This window comes from Sminthopsis crassicaudata, chromosome 1 (assembly GCF_048593235.1).
Source record: "Sminthopsis crassicaudata isolate SCR6 chromosome 1, ASM4859323v1, whole genome shotgun sequence".
In the NCBI taxonomy this organism is placed as follows: Eukaryota; Metazoa; Chordata; class Mammalia; order Dasyuromorphia; family Dasyuridae; genus Sminthopsis; species Sminthopsis crassicaudata.
In genome coordinates, this window is record NC_133617.1 from 317,678,641 (window position 1) to 317,697,833 (window position 19,193).

At 34.1% G+C, this 19,193-nt stretch overlaps 1 protein-coding gene across 2 annotated transcripts in view; it reads left to right on the forward strand.

Moving 5' to 3' along the window:
• CDH12 (cadherin 12) overlaps nucleotides 1-19,193 on the forward strand; it is a 1,341,561-nt gene that overhangs the window by 25,859 nt on the left and 1,296,509 nt on the right. The gene's annotated exons all lie outside the window — the stretch shown is intronic.

Genomic DNA, 19,193 nt, shown 5'->3' on the forward strand with positions numbered 1-19,193 from the left:
TTTCATTCCCCTCCCAGTGTTTCTTCTCTGGGTGCAGCTACCCCTGTCCATCATTGATCAACTGGAAGTGAGTTGGATCTTCTTTATGTTGAAGATTTCCACTTCCATCAGAATACATCCCCATACAGTATTGTTGTTGAAGTGTACAGTGATCTTCTGGTTCTGCTCATTTTGCTCAGCATCAGTTGATTTAAGTCTCTCCAGGCCTCTCTATATTCCTCCTGCTGGTCATTTCTTACCGAGCAATAATATTCCATAACCTTCATATACCACAATTTACCCAACCATTCTCCAACTGATGGACATCCATTCATCTTCCAGTTTCTAGCTACAACAAAAAGAGCTGCCACAAACATTTTGGCACATATATGTCTCTTTCCGCTCTTTAGTATTTCTTTGGGATATAATCCCAGTAGTAGCGCTGCTGGGTCAAAGGGTATGCACAGTTTGATAACTTTTTGGGCATAATTCCAGATTGCTCTCCAGAATGGCTGGATTCTTTCACAACTCCACCAGCAATGTATTAGTGTCCCAATTTCCCCACATCCCCTCCAACATTTGTCATTATTTGTTCCTGTCATCTTAGCCAATCTGACAGGTGTGTAGTGGTATCTCAGAGTGGTCTTAATTTGCATTTCTCTGATCAGTAGTGATTTGGAACACTCTTTCATGTGAGTGGATATAGTTTCAATTTCTTCCTCTGAGAATTGTCTGTTCATATCCTTTGACCATTTATCAATTGGAGAATGGTTCGGTTTCTTATAAATTATGGTCAGTTCTCTATATATTTTGGAAATGAGACCTTTGTCAGAACCTTTGTTTTTAAAAATATTTTCCCAATTTGTTACTTCCCTTCTAATCTTGTTTGCATTAGTATTATTTGTACAGAAACTTTTTAGTTTGATGTAATCAAAATCTTCTATTTTGTGATCAATAATGATCTCTAGTTCTCCTCTGGTCATAAATTCCTTCCTCCTCCACAAGTCTGAGAGGTAGATTATCCTCTGTTCCTCTAATCTATTTATTATCTCCCTCTTTATGCCTAAATCATGGACCCATTTTGATCTTATCTTGGTATATGGTGTTAAGTGTGGATCCATATCTAATTTCTGCCATACTAATTTCCAGTTTTCCCAACAGTTTTTTCCGAATAATGAATTTTTATCCCTAATGTTGGAATCTTTGGGTTTGTCAAAGATTAGATTGCTATAGATGTACCCTTTTTTGTCCTTTGTATCTAATCTGTTCCACTGATCTACCGGTCTATTTCGTAGCCAATACCAAATGGTTTTGGTGACTGCTGCTATATAATATAGCTTTAGATCAGGTACACTTAGACCACCTTCCTCTGAGTTTTTTTTCATTAGTTCCCTTGCAATTCTTGACCTTTTATTCTTCCATATGAATTTTGTTGTTATTTTTTCTAGGTCATTAAAATAGTTTCTTGGGAGTCTGATTGGTATAGCACTAAATAAATAGATTAGTTTGGGGAGTATTGTCATCTTTATTATATTCGCTCGGCCTATCCAAGAGCACTGAATGTCTTTCCAATTATTTAAATCTGATTTTATTTTTGTGGCAAGTGTTTTGTAATTTTTCTCATATAATTCCTGACTTTTCTTTGGTAGATGGATTCCCAAATATTTTATACTCTCAACATTTGTTTGGAATGGAATTTCTCTTTGTATCTCTTGCTGTTGCATTTTGTTAGTGATATATAAAAATGCCGAGGATTTATGTGGATTTATTTTGTATCCTGCCACTTTGCTGAAATTTTGAATTATTTCTAGTAGCTTTTTAGCAGAGTCTTTGGGGTTCTCTAAGTATACCATCATGTCATCTGCAAAAAGTGATAGTTTAATTTCCTCATTTCCTACTCTAATTCCTTGAATCTCTTTCTCGGCTCTTATTGCCGAGGCTAGCGTTTCTAGTACTATATTGAATAGTAATGGTGATAGTGGGCAACCTTGTTTCACTCCTGATCTTACTGGGAAAGGTTGCAGTTTATTTCTATTGCATATTATGCTTACTGACGGTCTTAAATATATACTCCTGATTATTCTAAGGAATAATCCATTTATTCCTATACTCTCAAGAGTTTTTAGTAGGAATGGATGTTGGATTTTGTCAAATGCTTTTTCTGCATCTATTGAGATGATCATATGGTTCTTATTAATTTGATTATTAATATGGTCAATTATATTAATAGTTTTCCTAATATTAAACCAGCCCTGCATTCCTGGAATAAATCCTACTTGATCATAGTGTATTATCTTGGAGATGATTTTCTGAAGTCTTTTTGCTAATATCTTATTTAAGATTTTAGCATCAATATTCATTAAGGAGATTGGTCTATAATTTTCTTTCTCAGTTTTCGATCTACCAGGTTTAGGTATCAGTACCATGTCTGTGTCATAAAAGGAGTTTGGTAGGACTCCTTCATCCCCTATTTTTTCAAATAATTTATATAACATTGGGGCTAATTGTTCTTTAAATGTTTGGTAGAATTCACATGTGAATCCATCTGGCCCTGGGGATTTTTTCCTGGGGAGTTGATTAATAGCTTGTTCTATTTCTTTTTCTGAAATGGGACTATTTCAGCAATTTATCTCCTCCTCTGTTAATCTAGGGAGCCTATATTTTTGGAGAAAGTCATCCATTTCACTTAAGTTATCAAATTTATTGGCATAAAGTTGGGCAAAGTAACTCCTTATTATTTCTCTAATTTCCTCTTCATTGGTGGAAAGATCCCCCTTTTCATTTGTAAGACTATCAATTTGATTTTCCTCTTTCTTTTTTTTGATCAAATTTACCAAAGGTTTATCTATTTTATTGGCTTTTTCATAAAACCAACTCTTGGTTTTATTTATTAATTCAATAGTTTTTTTTACTTTCAATTTTATTGATTTCTCCTTTTAATTTTTGTATTTCGAGTTTAATTTTTGGTTGGGGGTTTATAATTTGGTCTTTTTCTAGCCTTTTAAGTTGTAAGCCCAATTCGTTAATCTTCTCTTTCTCAATTTTCTTCAAATAAGCCTCTAAAGATATAAAATTTCCCCTTATTACTGCTTTAGCTGCATCCCAAAGATTTTGATATGATGTCTCATCATTATCATTATCTTGGGTGAAATTGTTAATTGTTTCTATAATTTGCTCTTTCACCCAGTCATTCTTTAAGATGAGATTATTCAGTTTCCAATTACTTTTTGGTCTATTTACCCCTAACTTTTTACTGAATGTAGCTTTTATTGCATTGTGATCTGAGAAGAAGGCATTTATTATTTCTGCCTTCCTACATTTAATTTTGAGATCTTTATGTCCTAATATATGGTCAATTTTTGTATAGGATCCATGAACTGCTGAGAAGAAAGTATATTCCTTCCTATTGCCATTCAGTTTTCTCCAAAGGTCTATCATACCTAGTTTTTCTAATGTTCTATTTACTTTTTTAATTTCTTTCTTGTTTGTTTTGTGGTTTGATTTGTCTAAATCTGAGAGTGCAAGGTTGAGATCTCCCACTATTATAGTTTTACTGTCTATTTCTTCTTGCAGTTCTCTTAACTTTTCCTTTAGAAAGTTAGATGCTATACCACTTGGTGCATATATGTTTAGTATTGATATGGCTTCATTATTTATGCTACCTTTCAGCAGGATATAGTTTCCTTCCTTATCTTTTTTAACGAGATCTACTTCTGCTTTTGCTTGATCTGAGATAAGGATAGCTACCCCTGCTTTTTTGGCTTTACCTGAAGCATAATAGGCTCTGTTCCAACCTTTTACCTTTACTCTGTATGTATCTCCCTGCTTTAAGTGTGTTTCCTGTAGACAACATATTGTAGGGTTCTGCTTTTTGATCCAATCTGCTATCCGTCTCCATTTGATGGGATCGTTCATCCCATTTACATTTACAGTTAAAATTACTAATTCTGTGTTTCCTGCCATCGTATTATCCCCAGATTATACTTTTTTCCCTTGACCCCCCTGATCCCCCTCCCCGATATTTAATTTACAGACCCCCCTTGTGACGCGCAACCCTCCCTCTTTTTTTTTTTTTTTTTAGGATCCCTCCCCCCTCCCTCCAAGTCCCTTCACTTATTCTCCTTTTCCTTTCCCCTTTTCCTCTCCCCCCTTTTAATGAGGTGAGAGAAAATTCTCTGAAAAACAAATATGTTAATTATTTACTCTTTGAGCCTCTTCTGATGAGAGTAAGATTCACACAATGATTCTCCCCCTCACTAAGTTCCCTCAGATATGGTGTATTTTCTATGTTCTCTTCCTGTGATGTAGTTTCCCTCTTTTTATCACTCCTTCCCCTTTTTCTGAACCGACCTCCTTCCCTTTACCACACCCCCCTTTTTTTCTTTTATATCAGTAAAATCAAATTATCCTTGAGTATTTTTTATATACCCACAACAGAGTTACAGTTCTCAAGGGTTCTGTGTACCTTTTTCTGTTTCTCTTCAGTCTTGTGGATGTAGATCAAATTTTTTGTTTAAGTCTGGTTTTTTTCTTAGAAACATATAGAATTCCTCTGTTTCATTGAATGACCATCTTCTTCCATGGAAAAAGATGCTAAACTTAGCTGGGTAGTTCATTCTTGGTTGCAGTCCTTGATCTTTTGCCTTTCGGAATATCAGGTTCCAGGCCCTTCTATCTTTTAATGTGGAGGCAGCCAGATCTTGGGTGACCCTTATTGTGGCACCTTGGTATTTAAATTGTTTTTTTCTAGCTGCTTGCAGGATTTTCTCCTTTGTGTGGTAATTCTGCAGCTTAGCCACAATATTCCGTGGTGTTCTTTTTTTAGGGTCTATTTCAGAAGGAGTTCGATGAATTCTTTCCACATCTACTTTCCCTTCTGTTTCTATTATCTCTGGACAGTTCTCTTTGATAATTTCCTGTAAAATAGAATCTAGGCTCTTTTTTTGGTCATAGTTTTCTGGAAGTCCAATAATCCGCAGATTATCTCTCCTAGATCTATTTTCCAGGTCTATAGATTTTCCCAGTAAGTATTTGACGTTGTTCTCCAGCTTCTCATTTTTTTTGTTTTGTTTGACTGATTCTTGGGTTCTCTGTGAATCATTCATTTCTATTTGTTCCATCCTGACTTTTAAGGAGTTATTTTCTTCTTTCACAGTTTTTAGTTCTTTTTGTATAATGCCCAATTTCGTTTTTAAATGAATTATTTTGCTCTATTGAGTTTTTTTCCATTTCCCTAATTTTTTTTTTGAGAATTATTTTCTTTTTCCAATTCAGAAATTCTATTTTCTTGAGACTTTTTTATCTTTTCCAATTCAGAAATCCTACTTTCCTGTGTTTTTTTAACCTTTTCTAATTCACTAATTTTGTTTCCCTGCATCTCCTGTGAATTCTTTATTTTTTCCAACTCCAATTTCAGGACGTTGTTATTCTCTATCATAACTTCCCTTTCCTTTCCCCATTTTTCTTCAATCTCCCTCAATTTTTTAAGAGCTTCTTCTAGGAGAGAGTTATGTGATGGGGGGCAGGAATCGTTCCCCTTTAGGTTGTTGTCTGTTGATTCTCTGCTGTCAACTTCCTCGGGGTTGGATACCTGCTCTTTCTCTGTATAGAAGGAATCTATGGTTTTTCTAGCTTTTTTGCTCATACTTAAAAAAATCTTTTGGGGTCTGTCTCTGGGGTAGGAAATTATTTACTTCTTTACCAGCTTCCTCCCAGACCTGATGGATGCAGTGGCTCCTGAGCCTGAGCTAAGAGAGAGCTCTGGGAGAGAGTTCCCCACCCCCTCCCTGGAAGTGCCTCAGAGGTGATTAGCACTACTGTGCTTCGGGGCGTAGAATAGTGAAGACAGCATGAAGCCCAGCCTATGTGTCCGGGTGGGGAGTGGATGTCTGCAGCAGGTGACGTGAGAAGCCCCTGCGCTCAAACTGGAAGTGTCTGCCAGAAACCGCGGTCCCTAGTTCAAAGATTCCGCTTCTCTGGGACTTCCTGGAGCTGAGTTCCACTCCCTCCAGCTAAGCTAGGCCGTGTGTGTTGCCTTGGGCCGTATCCACCCACTTGTCAATCTCTTAACTATTCTCAGGTGGTAGCTGAGGCCACACCCCTGGTGCCGATTCTCTGCTGAGTCACACCCCCCCCCCCCCCCCCCCCCCGTTGGGGAAAATCTAATTTGAGTTTTAAAATATTTTGGCTTTCTCCTCTGAACTGCTAAATAATTAGCAGAGAAGAGCTAACAGCCTGTGCCAGATTCCTTTACCTCAGTGGCTTCTCTGATCCCAGAGCCCCTCCCAGCGCAATGGGCGCAGTGTGCCCCTACCCCACCGTCTGTGCTGGTCTTTCTTATTCCTCCCCTGAGAACTGACCTTTCCTGTTGAAACTCCAGATTCTCTTCAGCTGGTAAGTCGTGCTTCCAGTCCTTGTGGTATCTATCAGTCCTGAGCTAATTTTGAGACTTAATTTATCTAATTGGTTGTGAGGGAGTGAGGACGTTCACTGAGTCGTGTGTTTCTTCTCCGCCATCTTGGCTCCGCCCCCCGAACTCTTATATTATTAAAAAATAAATAAAATTATATCCCCCTTTAATATACCATCTTCTTAAACTCTCTATTTCTCTCAATAATTCTACCATTCTTTTTTGCAACCTCAGAGTTTCCGCAACTTCATTGTGTTACATATCCTCCATATCCTATAAATTGCCAAGTCTGGCATCCATCTGTAACATATTGTTTATCCATTCCCTCCACGTAGACACCCTAAAACCTCATCTCTTAGCTGGATTATTACTCTTTACTTTTTTTATTTCCAGCCTACACCCTTCTATATTATTTTCTATAGTGCTATCCAATTGATATTCCTAAATTGAGAGCTCATAGTATAATTTTTTTGCTTAAGAATTTTTGATATCTCCCTTTCACCACTAGATACTTATAGTAATACCGTGTTTCCCCGATAATAAGACACTGTCTTATTATTTTTTGGGGACTAAAAAACACCAGAGGGCTTATTTTCAGGGGAGGGCTTATTTTATCCTCCATCATGCCCCTTTTATCCTCCATCATGCCCATTTTAGCCTCCATCATGCCCCTTTTATCCTCCATCATGCCCATTTTAGCCTCCATCATGCCCCTTTTAGCCTCCATCATGCCCCCTGAGTGCTTATTTTATTCTCCATCGCTTACTGAACTTACCGAGTTTTTAGATGGTCCTGTCTCAGCTCTACTCCGCGGCGCTGCTCTCAGTAGCGCCAGCAAGCAAATCACCAGGGAAGAAGAGGATGACGCGCTCACTGCTGCAGCTCTGATTGGATGCAGCTCGGAGCGCGACGTGCGTTTCACCCGGGAGGGGAGGGCGGCGCTGCTTACTGAAGGTACCGCTACGCAGCATATAGCGCAGGGGATCACCATGATGACCGTTTTCATAGTAAGTTCGATAGGGCTTATTTTCGGGGGAGGGCTTATTTTAGCGGAATATTAAAGAGTATGTGGGTGTCTTATTTTCAGGATAGGTCTTATTATCGGGGAAACACGGTAGTATCAAGACTATATAGTAGTACTAGTAGGAATAACAGTAGCATCTAATAGTTAAATTGCACTTAGAAGCTTGTGAAGCACTTAGCATATTTAAATTTATTTGGCTAAAATAAGAACTGCTCTGGTTTTTAAAGCCTTTCCTCATCAGACTTTAGTCTGTCTTTCTAGGCGGATAATATATTGCTTTTCTAAATGCAAACTACTAATCAAACTAGTCTTTGTATAGATTATCCCTCTTGCTTTTAGTTCTCTTAATCTTCATCATCACTTCCTGGAACTCCTAGCTTCCATCAAAGCTCAGACCCAAAATATCTTTTTTTTTTTTTTTTAATTACTCCAGTTGTTAGCTACATCAAAGTACTTATTTACTTAATTTTTTATATATTCATCTATGTTTGACTAAGCTCTCTTCCCCCAGAAGATTAATTTTTTGAGGACATAGACTATCATATTAAAAAAAAAAGTGTGTGTGTGTGTGTGTGTGTGTGTGTGTGTGTGTGTTTGTGTGTGTGTATTTGTATATCTCAAGTTCTTGGGATAAATACATATTAAGTATTTAATAACTTTTTGTTGTTTGATCATTTACTAACCAGACATTGTGAAGACAGAATGAATTTTCTGCATCCTATCTGTTACTGGTATATATTGCCATATTGCTGAAGGATAACATATACTGAATTCAGCTATAGAGAGTGAGATTGACGAATTTGTGCCACTCTGCCTCACTTAAATTCAATTTACATGCAGATCAAAAAAATTAATAATAACTTAAAATCCTCCTCTCTCCCTATATTACTATGCCACATTCATTCTGCTTCCCACTTCCCATTCCTAGACTATCCCTTGAACCCTAACATGAAATGAATTTGTTCCAGGTGATGCTAATGTTAATCAGAGTTGTTTTTAGCAAAGGCAATGACATTTCTTAAATGGAATGAATGAACTGTATTCTGGCTACCAAAGATGCTTATTAAATATGAAAGGCCATTGATTATGCATTCAAATGTGAGTAAATTAGCTTTTAAGTTCCCAGAGCAGAGAGAATCTGATAACCAAAATGTGATTATGAACTCTTGTCTTTAAAACCACAGTTACCATTTACACACACACACACACACACACACACACACACACACACACACACACACACACACTGTGTACCTTATATTCTAACACATTTACATATGTTTGGAGGTTGAAAAAAGCTTAAAAAATATTTGTATATTATTGAAAAGGGAGGGTAGTTTTATTTTTTTAACATCACTTATGAATGAACATTAGCCATATTTTATACTATACATAATCAAGGAAAATCCAAATAGCATCCAAAATATAGTTGCCTTAATTTGGTTGAAGCTACAAGACTAGATATGTGAATAAAAATTGGAACTGAGCTTTGCCAATTTAAGGGGTTTTTTTTGCTTTTTTTTCCCTCTTAGCTTGTCATCTTGTTTTGAGATTAGTGAATTCTAGTCTTTAGCTTTAGTTCATTTCCCATATTAATGATCTTTATTATGACCTTATAAGTTGTGATAACAACTACAGCTAGAATTTATATTACACTTTCAGGAATGAAAAATTATTCATGTGATATCCCATTTGATCCTTAGAACAATCCTGTGAAGAAGTTATTAATATCTCTGTTTTACAGATGAAGAAAATGAATATGTGACTTGTTCAGAGTCACATAGCTTGTAAGTGTCAAAAGCAGGATTGAAAAGGTATCCTGAAGCAACACTCAATATTCTAATTTGCCACCTCTCTAAAAGAACCCTAAGTTGCATACAAAAGAATCTATTGAAGCAATTTATAAAAGTCTCCTTTTTCTGCATGTCACAGGGTCTGAAGGCTTCACAAGGCAAATATGGTCCCTGAGGTTTTGTAGTTTGTTTTTTTGTTTTTGTTTTTAATTTGTCTTCATTCCCTCTTCTTCTTAGCAAGAAGATGAATTAAACATCAGACAGGAGTTTTACTAGGCTGTATAAGGTTTTGCATCATTTAGAGTTCTCAAGTTCTGAACCGCAAAAGCAAAAAGAGAGAAATGGAGGGTGAGCAGCCCATAATAGGTTGTATCAAAGGAGTGACTAGAATACATGAAGATTAGGCATATCTCCCACAAAAGGCAGTAGAAGCAGCAGCAGTAATTAGACAGAGGAGAACTCCCCCCTCCAAACAGATAAAACTCTTCTCAAGAAGGGGTAGAGCTCACTCTTTTTTTTTTTCCAGTTTCTCTTGACTTTCCTCCCCCCTATCAAGACAAAAGATGGAAAAAAATTAAATTACATTGCCTATTTGGAAACAAATAAAATTTGTCATATAAATTTTTTCACTGGTTGAAATTTTCTCTCTGTTACTTACAAGTGCAATCAGTGGAAAATGTAAATTTCTGTGACTTTATCAGGTCTTCACATGGAAGCAAATGTAAATGAGAGAGGATAATTTATTCTGCAATAAAATAATAGTTAAATTTGGTGTTTTGTTAGCTATAATGTAAATAATACAAATCATTGTATGTTAACTATCATAATCAATAATAGTATTATAATAATAAAGATTATCATTATGTTTCTAGCACTCTATCACATATAAGTTTAGGAAGAAAAACACACCAGTCTCACAACTTAACATTTTGAGTAGTTCCTTTCTTAAAAATTAAATGCAAAAGATAAAAAATAAAAGTGTTAGTATTTTCAAATGTTAATGAAATATTTGAATATACCTTATGATACATAGTTTATAGAAAAATATATATTATAGAAATGTTTGCTTTATTAAACTAATAGATGTTGAAAGACTTAGTTTCCATATCTCTCCTTCCCAAACGTTGAATGTTGATAAATATAAGAAAAAGAAAAACATTCCCTAACATGCTGTGTATAATCTGTCTCTAGTCTATTTTTGAACACAACCTACATCCTGTGTAATCCCTGCACTTTCAATTCCTCAACTAATTTAAATTTTCATGGTCTAGAATATATTTAAAGGAATTATAGAATATGGGAAATATTGTCTATTTAAAATGTTAAATATAAGATCATGTAAGTATGATGTGAAAAGGAAAAAGTATTAAGTCACTTATTATGTCGGGCCTTCATAACAGATTTAGATGATTATTTTGTGTATTTTTAAAAAAATGATTTCTAAGGTATCAGTGCACAGAAAACAATGATAAGGAAACTGGTTGAGAAATGTTATTGCTTCACTAATTTCAACTACTACTATGTCAGGGTTGTTTCTGTAGTTTCCTCATTGTCTTTACTGTAAACTTCCCTCCCCAAATAAATATCTATTGTATAACTAAGTAATTTAGAATCTTAATGGTCTGGAGACAAAGAAATTAAACACTGACACACAGTTATATAAGTTATCTGATGCCTCACTGGAATCCAGATCTTTAGAATTCCAGAATCTAATTCATTAAGTAAAGGTGCTTTCTTGTGCCTACCATTATGGAAAAACAAAACAAAACAACAAAACAAAACAAAAAAACAAACAAACAAAAAAAACAAAGACAAAAAAAAATGAACCTTTTAAAATATGGAGTGCCTCCCTTCCTCTTCCTTCCATTCTTTCTTCCCTCTTCATTCCCCTTACCTTCCCTCCGTCCCTTCCTTCCTTCCTCTTTCTACCCTTCCCCTTCCTTTCTTTTTCCTTTCCCTCTCCTTCCCTTCCCTCTTTTTCCTCCCTCCCCTTCTCTTCATTCTCTAACTGATGAGCATCAACAACAAAAAGAACTGCTATTAATATTTTGTACATATAGGCTCTTGTCCTTTTTAAAAAATCTCTTTAAAATACAGATTTAGTAGCATTTCTGGGGCAAAGGGTACGCACAATTTTATTGCCCTTTGAACATAGTTTCAAGTTATTTTCTAAAATGACAGAATCAGTTCACAACTCCAATAACAATGCATTAATGTCTCAATTTTCTCCACCTGTTCCAACATTCATCATTTTTCTTTTCTGTCATATTTGTCAATGGGATAGGTATTGCCATTTTATATTATATTACAAACTATTATTATAAGGTTGATTTTTTTTTTTTTTTTTTGCTAAGGCAATTGGGGTTAAGTGACTTGCTCAGGATCACACAGCTAGGAAGTGTTAAGTGTCTGAAGACAGATTTGAACTCAGGTTCCCCTGACTTCAAGACTGGTGCTCTATCCACTGTGCCACCTAACTGCCCAAATTATGTTAGATTTAATACAACTATGATTCTTAAAAAATGCATTCACATTTAGATAATGTTTACATTTTAAAAGAAAAGCATATCCTAACAAATGTATAATAATTCCCATTTTTATAACATTTTTCTCACTAGAATATTTTAAGGTAGCGCAAGTATTAGTATACCTATTTTGTAGATGAGGAAACAATTGTAGTGATTTGGAATACTCACACAAAAATAGTAAATAAATCCTTTAAATTGGAGACAAAAGGATTTATTATATTTTAGTGATGTGGTATTTCAAATTGCATAAAAGTTAATAGAGACATTATATTTCAAAATTTTTAAAATGATGAAGAAAAGAAATCATTCACAACCTGGGGTTCTCTCCTATTGCTGAAAAAAGTCATGGAATATGGAATGTCTTTATTCCCTAATGTAACCGTGAATGGTATCATTCAATAAATGGTAAAGTTCTGTATAATAGTGTAAAGTTCTGTATAATAGTATTCAAGATTCTTTGATTCTTACAGATTGCAAGACTCTTCAGAGCTGAGATTATGTAGTTTTATCACAAATGCATAGCAGAGTACCTTGAATACTGCAGGAAATTAAGAAACATTTGCTGCTTCGACTACTTGATATCCAAAATCACTTTAATGTCTCAATTTTAAAATCTATACTTATTATTTCACTTGTGATTTTTCTACTTTCCCCCTACTCCCTTAATTAGTTACAGTCTTTATTCTTCCCCATTCCTTATAATCAAATATGATATATTGTTAGGGCATGTATTATTTGATGGTAGTGAGATTAAAGGGAAAGAGGCAGCTATGACAAAAGTTGTAAAGCAAGAACTGTCAGTATCTAACTGAGAACAATGTTAGGGACAGTTATGAGGCTACCAAGGCCGTATAAAAAATTTATGAGACAAATTAAGATTATCTTTTAACATTGGGGAGATATTAAGTTCTTAATAAATGTTTTGCCTATCTGTGGGCCAGTTTTAGGGCTACAAAAATAATTTAAACAAAAAATTTCTACTATTAACAAACTTATGTTCAACTGAGGTAAGCTAACACTTGGTAAAACCAAAAAGTGGAGCTGGAAAGCTGGGTGTGGGAGAATGGGCAGAAGTGGTTGACAAGGAATAGTCTAGAGTGAAGTAGTTGAATGAAGTTCAGCTAGGGCTCTCATGAAATGGTGATACACTTAACAAAATGATCAATTAACAAGAAGTCTGAGGATTACGATTTTTTGGTGATGGAATGATTGATGCCATGGAAGAGAAAATGTAGGGAGGCTAAAGTAAGTATAAAGTGCAATGAACATATCTGAAATTATTGTTGAAACTACATTGTTTAATTTAAAATATAAATGTCCATTAAACAGTTAAAATACTGAAAATATTATATATAGAAAAAGGTATATAATGCATAAAACAAAGAGTAATCAAAAAAGGGAGAACAAAAACATGGATATTGTCACAAAAGGCAAACATATGAAAAATTCTGTAAAAATCCAAAATGGTAAAAGTATGTCAAATCTGTGAACATAACAAGTCAGAAAAAAAAATACAAATGATTTACTGAATTTCGTACATGAGTATATGATATGTGATAAACAGTATCAATTGTATAAGAAATTAGGAAGTACACATTACAAAGTTTTTTGGTTTTTTTTTTTAAATAAGGGGAGTAGATAGGTTAAAGAACACCAGCCCTGAAGTCAGGAGTTAACCTAAATTCAAAATTATCTCAGACATTTAACACTTAATAGCTGTGTAACCCTAGGCAAGTGAGTTAACACCAAATTGCCTCAAAAACAACAAGATAACAAACTAAAACAAAAGATTTTAAAATGTGAAGGTTGATGCAACAGAGATAATTCTCATCTGATAAATTTAGAAGTGAAAGAAGAGACAGTCAAGTAAAGTTTTCAAATAAAAATTATCATTCATCTGGAAGAACAAAAGGTCAAGGCTTTCAAGGCAACTAATGAAAAAAAAAAAAAATCAAATGAAGGTGTCCTAGCTGTACCAGATCTAAAACTGTATTATAAAGCAGCGGTCACCAAAACCATTTGGTATTGGCTAAGAAATAGACTAGTTGATCAGTGGAATAGGTTAAGTTCACAAGACAAAATAATCACTATAGAAATCTAATATTTGACAAACCCAAAGACCCCTTGTTTTTGTATAAGAATTCACTGTTTTCCAATTTTCCCAGCAGTTTTTGTCAATTAGTATGGCAGAAACTAGGCACCCAAACTTAATAGCATACCATGATAAGGTCAAAGTGAGTTCATGATCTAGGCATAAAGAATGAGATTATAAATAAATTAGAAGAACATAGGATAGTTTACCTCTCAGACCTGTGGAGGCGGAAGGAATTTGTGACCAAAGAAGAACTAGAGATCATTATTGATCACAAAATAGAAAATTTTGATTATATCAAATTTATCAAAAAAGATATCAAAATATCAAATTGAAAAGTTTTTGTACAAACAAAATTAATGCAGACAAGATTAGAAGGGAAGCAATAAACTGGGAAAACATTTTTACAGTCAAAGGTTCTGATAAAGGTCTCATGTCCAAAATATATAGAAAATTGATTCTAATTCATAAGAAACCAAGCCATTCTCCAATTGATAAATGGTCAAATGATATGAACAGAAAATTCTCAGATGAAGAAATTTAAACTATTTCTAGCCATATGAAAAGATGCTCCAAGTCATTATTAATCATAGAAATGTAAATTAAGATAACTCTGAGATATCACTACACACCTGCCAGATTGGCTAGAATGAAGGGAAAGATGCTGAATGTTGGAGGGGATGTGGGAAAACTGGGACACTGATACATTGTTGGTGGAATTGTAAATACATCCAGCCATTCTGGAGAGCAAAATGGAACTATGCTCAAAAAGTTATCAAACTCTTCATATCCTTTGATCCAGCAGGCTTATATTACAAAGAGATTTTAAAGAAGGGAAAGGGACCTGTATATGAAAGAATGTTTGTGGCAGCCTTCTTTGTAGTGGCCAGAAACTGGAAACTGAGTGGATTCCCATCAGTTGGAGAATGGCTGAATAAATTGTGGTATATGAATATTATGGAATATTACTGTTTTGTAAGGAATGACCAGAAGGATGATTTCAGAAAGACCTGGAGAGACTTATATGAATTGATGCTGAGTGAAATGAGCAGGACCAGGACATCCTTATATACTTAAACAACAATACAATAAGATGATCAATTCGGATCGAAGTGGCCCTCTTCAACAATGAGATGAACCAAATCAGTTCCAATAGAGCAGTAATGAATTGAACCAGCTCTATACAGCAAAAGAACTTTGGGAAATGAGTGTGTACTACATAGCATTTCCAATCCCTCTATTTCTGTCTGCCTGCATTTTTTATTTCCTTCACAGGTTAATTGTACATTATTTCAAAGTCTGATTCTTCTTGTGCAGCAAAATAATTGTATGGATATGTATACATATATTGTATTTAACTTATACTTTAACATATTTAACATGTATTGTTCAATCTGCCATCTAAGGGAGGGGATGGGGGAAGGAGGGGAAATTTGGGACAAAAGGTTTTGCAATTGTCAATGATGAAAAATTACTCATGCATATATCTTGTAAATAAAAAGGTATAATAAAAAAAGAAAAATTATCAGTGATTCTTACCTCAAAGGATTTGTTTGACTCATAGTCTTTTCCTCCTACTTTTGTTAATATATCCTTTTACTGAATGCAATCCAGTAGCATAGTCATTTTAAGTGCCTATGTTATTCTTTCCATAAGTTTGGATGATGTATATAGACTGATTGAAAACACATACACACATACACAAAAGAAATAAAAATTTGAGCATGTATGAGAAATTATATAATAAAATCTTATTCCCACTGGAAATGGAAAACAAATCTGTCCTGCAGTAAATGGGTAATGAAGATTCTTCATGATAATGTTGTTAGAGAGACATTCTCTTGATGATTCCTGTTAGATGTCAACAATCTACATTTTTAAAAAAAAATCAATAGTATTTTATTTTTCTAATTACAAGATAGTTTTCAACATTCTTTTTTGTAATATTTTTAATTTCAATTTTTATTGTTCTCCCCTTTTTTCTCCCCCTTCCCCAAGACAACAAGAAATCTGATACAGGTCTTCTATGTACAATCATTTTAAACATATTTCCATATAAGTAATATTGTGAAAGGAAAGTCAGAACAAAAGGACAAAAGGGATGAAAGAAAAAAAGCAAACAAAAACAAAAAGAACTGATAAAAATAGTATATTTCTATCCATATTGTTTCCACAGGTCTTTTTCTCTGTCTCTGGATGTGAATGGCATTTTCGATCCTGAGTCTTTTGGAATTGTCTTGCATCACTGTAATGTTGAGGAGCTAAATCTATCATAGTTGACTATCACATAATCAAAATCTGTGTATGTTAAAAGAAAAAAAAAATAATAAAGATGGGAATTCATAACTAAGGAAAAGCATTACTAGGAAGCTAAAATAGAGGATTCAACTATGATGAAGAAATCTGATGAAAATTCAAATAAATATGAGCATAATAGCCAGGTGGCCCATTGGATAGAGCACCAGCCCTGAAGTCAGGAGGACCTGAGTTCAAATTTGACCTCAGGCATTTAACACTTCCTAGCTGTATCATTTTGGCAAGTCACTTAATCACAATTGCCTTAGCAAAAAAAAAAAAAAAAAAAAAAAAAAAAAAAGCAAATATATATGAAGACACCACCAAACTACCAAACTAGCCCTTTGTACACCAGGGAAGTTCATATGTACTATTAAAAAGTAGTTTTTTAAATATGTTGGTTAGTTGAGATGATATTTTTTCTTCTCTAAGAATATTTTTATTGTATGAGATGGCTTTCAATGTGAGATAACTATGATGATATAAGAAATAAAAGTTGTCCAAAATTCATATTTTAAAAACATATATAATATAATAATATATTATTAATATAATAATAACATTATATAAATATATGTATGTATGTATGTATGGAAGTATGGAAAGAAATCTTCCTGACAGAATACTCCCTTTCCCCTACACCCCTGGACCAATGAAGGCATGGTAATGACATTTAACCAGCTTTAGATTTAGATAATTGTATTGACAAGTTGTGACTTCTTAAAAGTTATACAACCAGTAAATCAGAGGTGTGACTTGAACACATACACAAATATACAAACATACCTATATCTCTCTACATATACACATATATGTATATGTTTATTCTGGATTTAGAATTACAACTATGTCCTTTGTGAAAGAAATATATTACATATAAGGGATTTTAATGTTCTTGCTGTGAATGACGGATAGAGTAGAAAGAAACAAGAAATAATAAATTTTAATATAATATTAAGAAAAGAGAATCTTAGATCTGATGATCTGATGGTATTTATAGAAAAAACATTTTTGTTTTGAATCAATACAACTTTACACAAATTCTTATTCTGTGGTAACTCATCAGAAAAAATATAAATGTGTGTGTGTGTACAAAGGCAGACATTAAAAAAAATTAAATCTGGAAGGGATTTTAAAAGCCATTCAATCCAAAAACCAATTTCAATAGATGAGGAAATTGTGGCATAGATTTTAACCAATTAAATTAGTTAATGTGTAATGTCTAAAGTTAAATTTAAAAGTATATGTTTCCAAATTCAATGTTCTATTCTCTCTAATACCAAGCTAACCTACAAGCATATTTATACACCTACTATCCTAATATTAAATGAAAAACAAATGAGAGAAGCAACAAATTATACTTAAGAAAAAGAGAGTAAATAAGCATGTCAGAATTTGTTATCCTTGAGTATTTTTTTCAATTTAAATATGTATATCAACATTTAAGTAAAAAATAACTACTGATTAGAATTATTAACCAGTGGAAAACCAGTGCATTGATAATAAGAAAATCTGATAATAAATGGGAATGTGAAAACATTATGGGAAGATGGTTGACTAGGTCAGAAAATTCTGAGCTCTCTCTATTTCCTTCACTAACCCAACAAAAAAGCACGCCTAGAATAGCAAAAATAAAGAGTTGGAGCAGAATTGTATTGCTTCTGGAACATCTAGAAAAGAGACAAAGAAAGGTCCCAAACAGGAAGTTTGGTCCGTGTGAAATGTAAACAATTCCAGACTAGGTCCACTGAAACTGCAGTGTGGGAGCCCTAGGCATAGCTGTATTGGAAAGTAGCTTCCCCATCATTCACATGAATTTTCACCTCCAGGTACAGAGTCAGGAATCTGATTTGAGGATAGTTGAGGAAATCTCTGCTGGTAAGTGAAGCAAGGCCCAGCTGTGCTACTGAAACTTGGCTCTGGGCAAGAAGGAACTAGGATATGCCTAATAAGTGAGTGCTGAAGTGGGAGGGCAAGAATGTGGTTTCCTTTGTGGGCACTTGTAGGAGGGCAGAGTTCTTAGATTTGGCTGCAGGACAGAATATAGAACTGAAGGAAATGACAATGAAGGGTTCTCAGAGAGTATGATCATTTTCAATATAGGGTCTGGGGGCCTTAGCTGTGGAAAAAATAGTGCAAAAATTGGGCTTGGGACAAAGCTCAAAAAATAATAATAAAACAGACTTGAAGCCAGAGGCACTTTCTCCTACATACCAGGACTAGATGTGATTATGAAGACAGAGACAGAGGAGAGAGAGTGAGCAGAAAGGTAAAACATAAATAAATCATCCATAGGAAATTATTATGGTAATAGAGAACTCAGATACTCTTCAGAGAAGAGATTGTGAAGGGAAAAAAGTCTTTCCCAACCCAAAGAGTAACATCAACTGATCACTTGTCAAATAAGAATTCATAAAAGAAATTTTTAAAAAAAGTTGTAAATCAAATTAAAGAAATTGAGGAAAAATTAAGAAAAGAAAAGCAAGCAAAAAAAAAAAAAAAGTCCAAGAAAAACAAGATTATGAAAAGAGAATCAATCAAATGGAAAAGGAGACCCAGAATTTTAAGGAAGGAAACAACTTTTTGAAAATCAGAATTGGGTAAGAATAAGCCAGCAAAGTTCAAAAAAACCCAATATAATGTGAATATAAAGAATGTAAAAAAAAATAGAAGGGAATATAAAACATCTTGTAAGAAAAGCAGCTGGTCTAGAGAATAGATCAAGAATACTCAAGAATAATTGGACTATTTAAAAGCTACAACCACAAAAAATACAATAATACAAGAAATAATTGAAGAAAACTGTCTTGAAATGTCAGAACAAGAGGGTAAAGTAGAAATAAAAAAAATATACTGATTATTACCTACTAGAGATCCTAGTAGGAAAAGCCAAATCTCCCAAATCCGAGGATAAGGAGAAAATATTATGAGCAACAAGAAATGAAATAATCAAATATGTTGGGAGCCATAATTACAATTATATGTGGTGGGGACTTCATTAAAAGATCACAGGTCTTGGAACTTTGTATATGGACAAGCAAAAGAGCTGGGGTTATGGCCAAGAATATCAAAC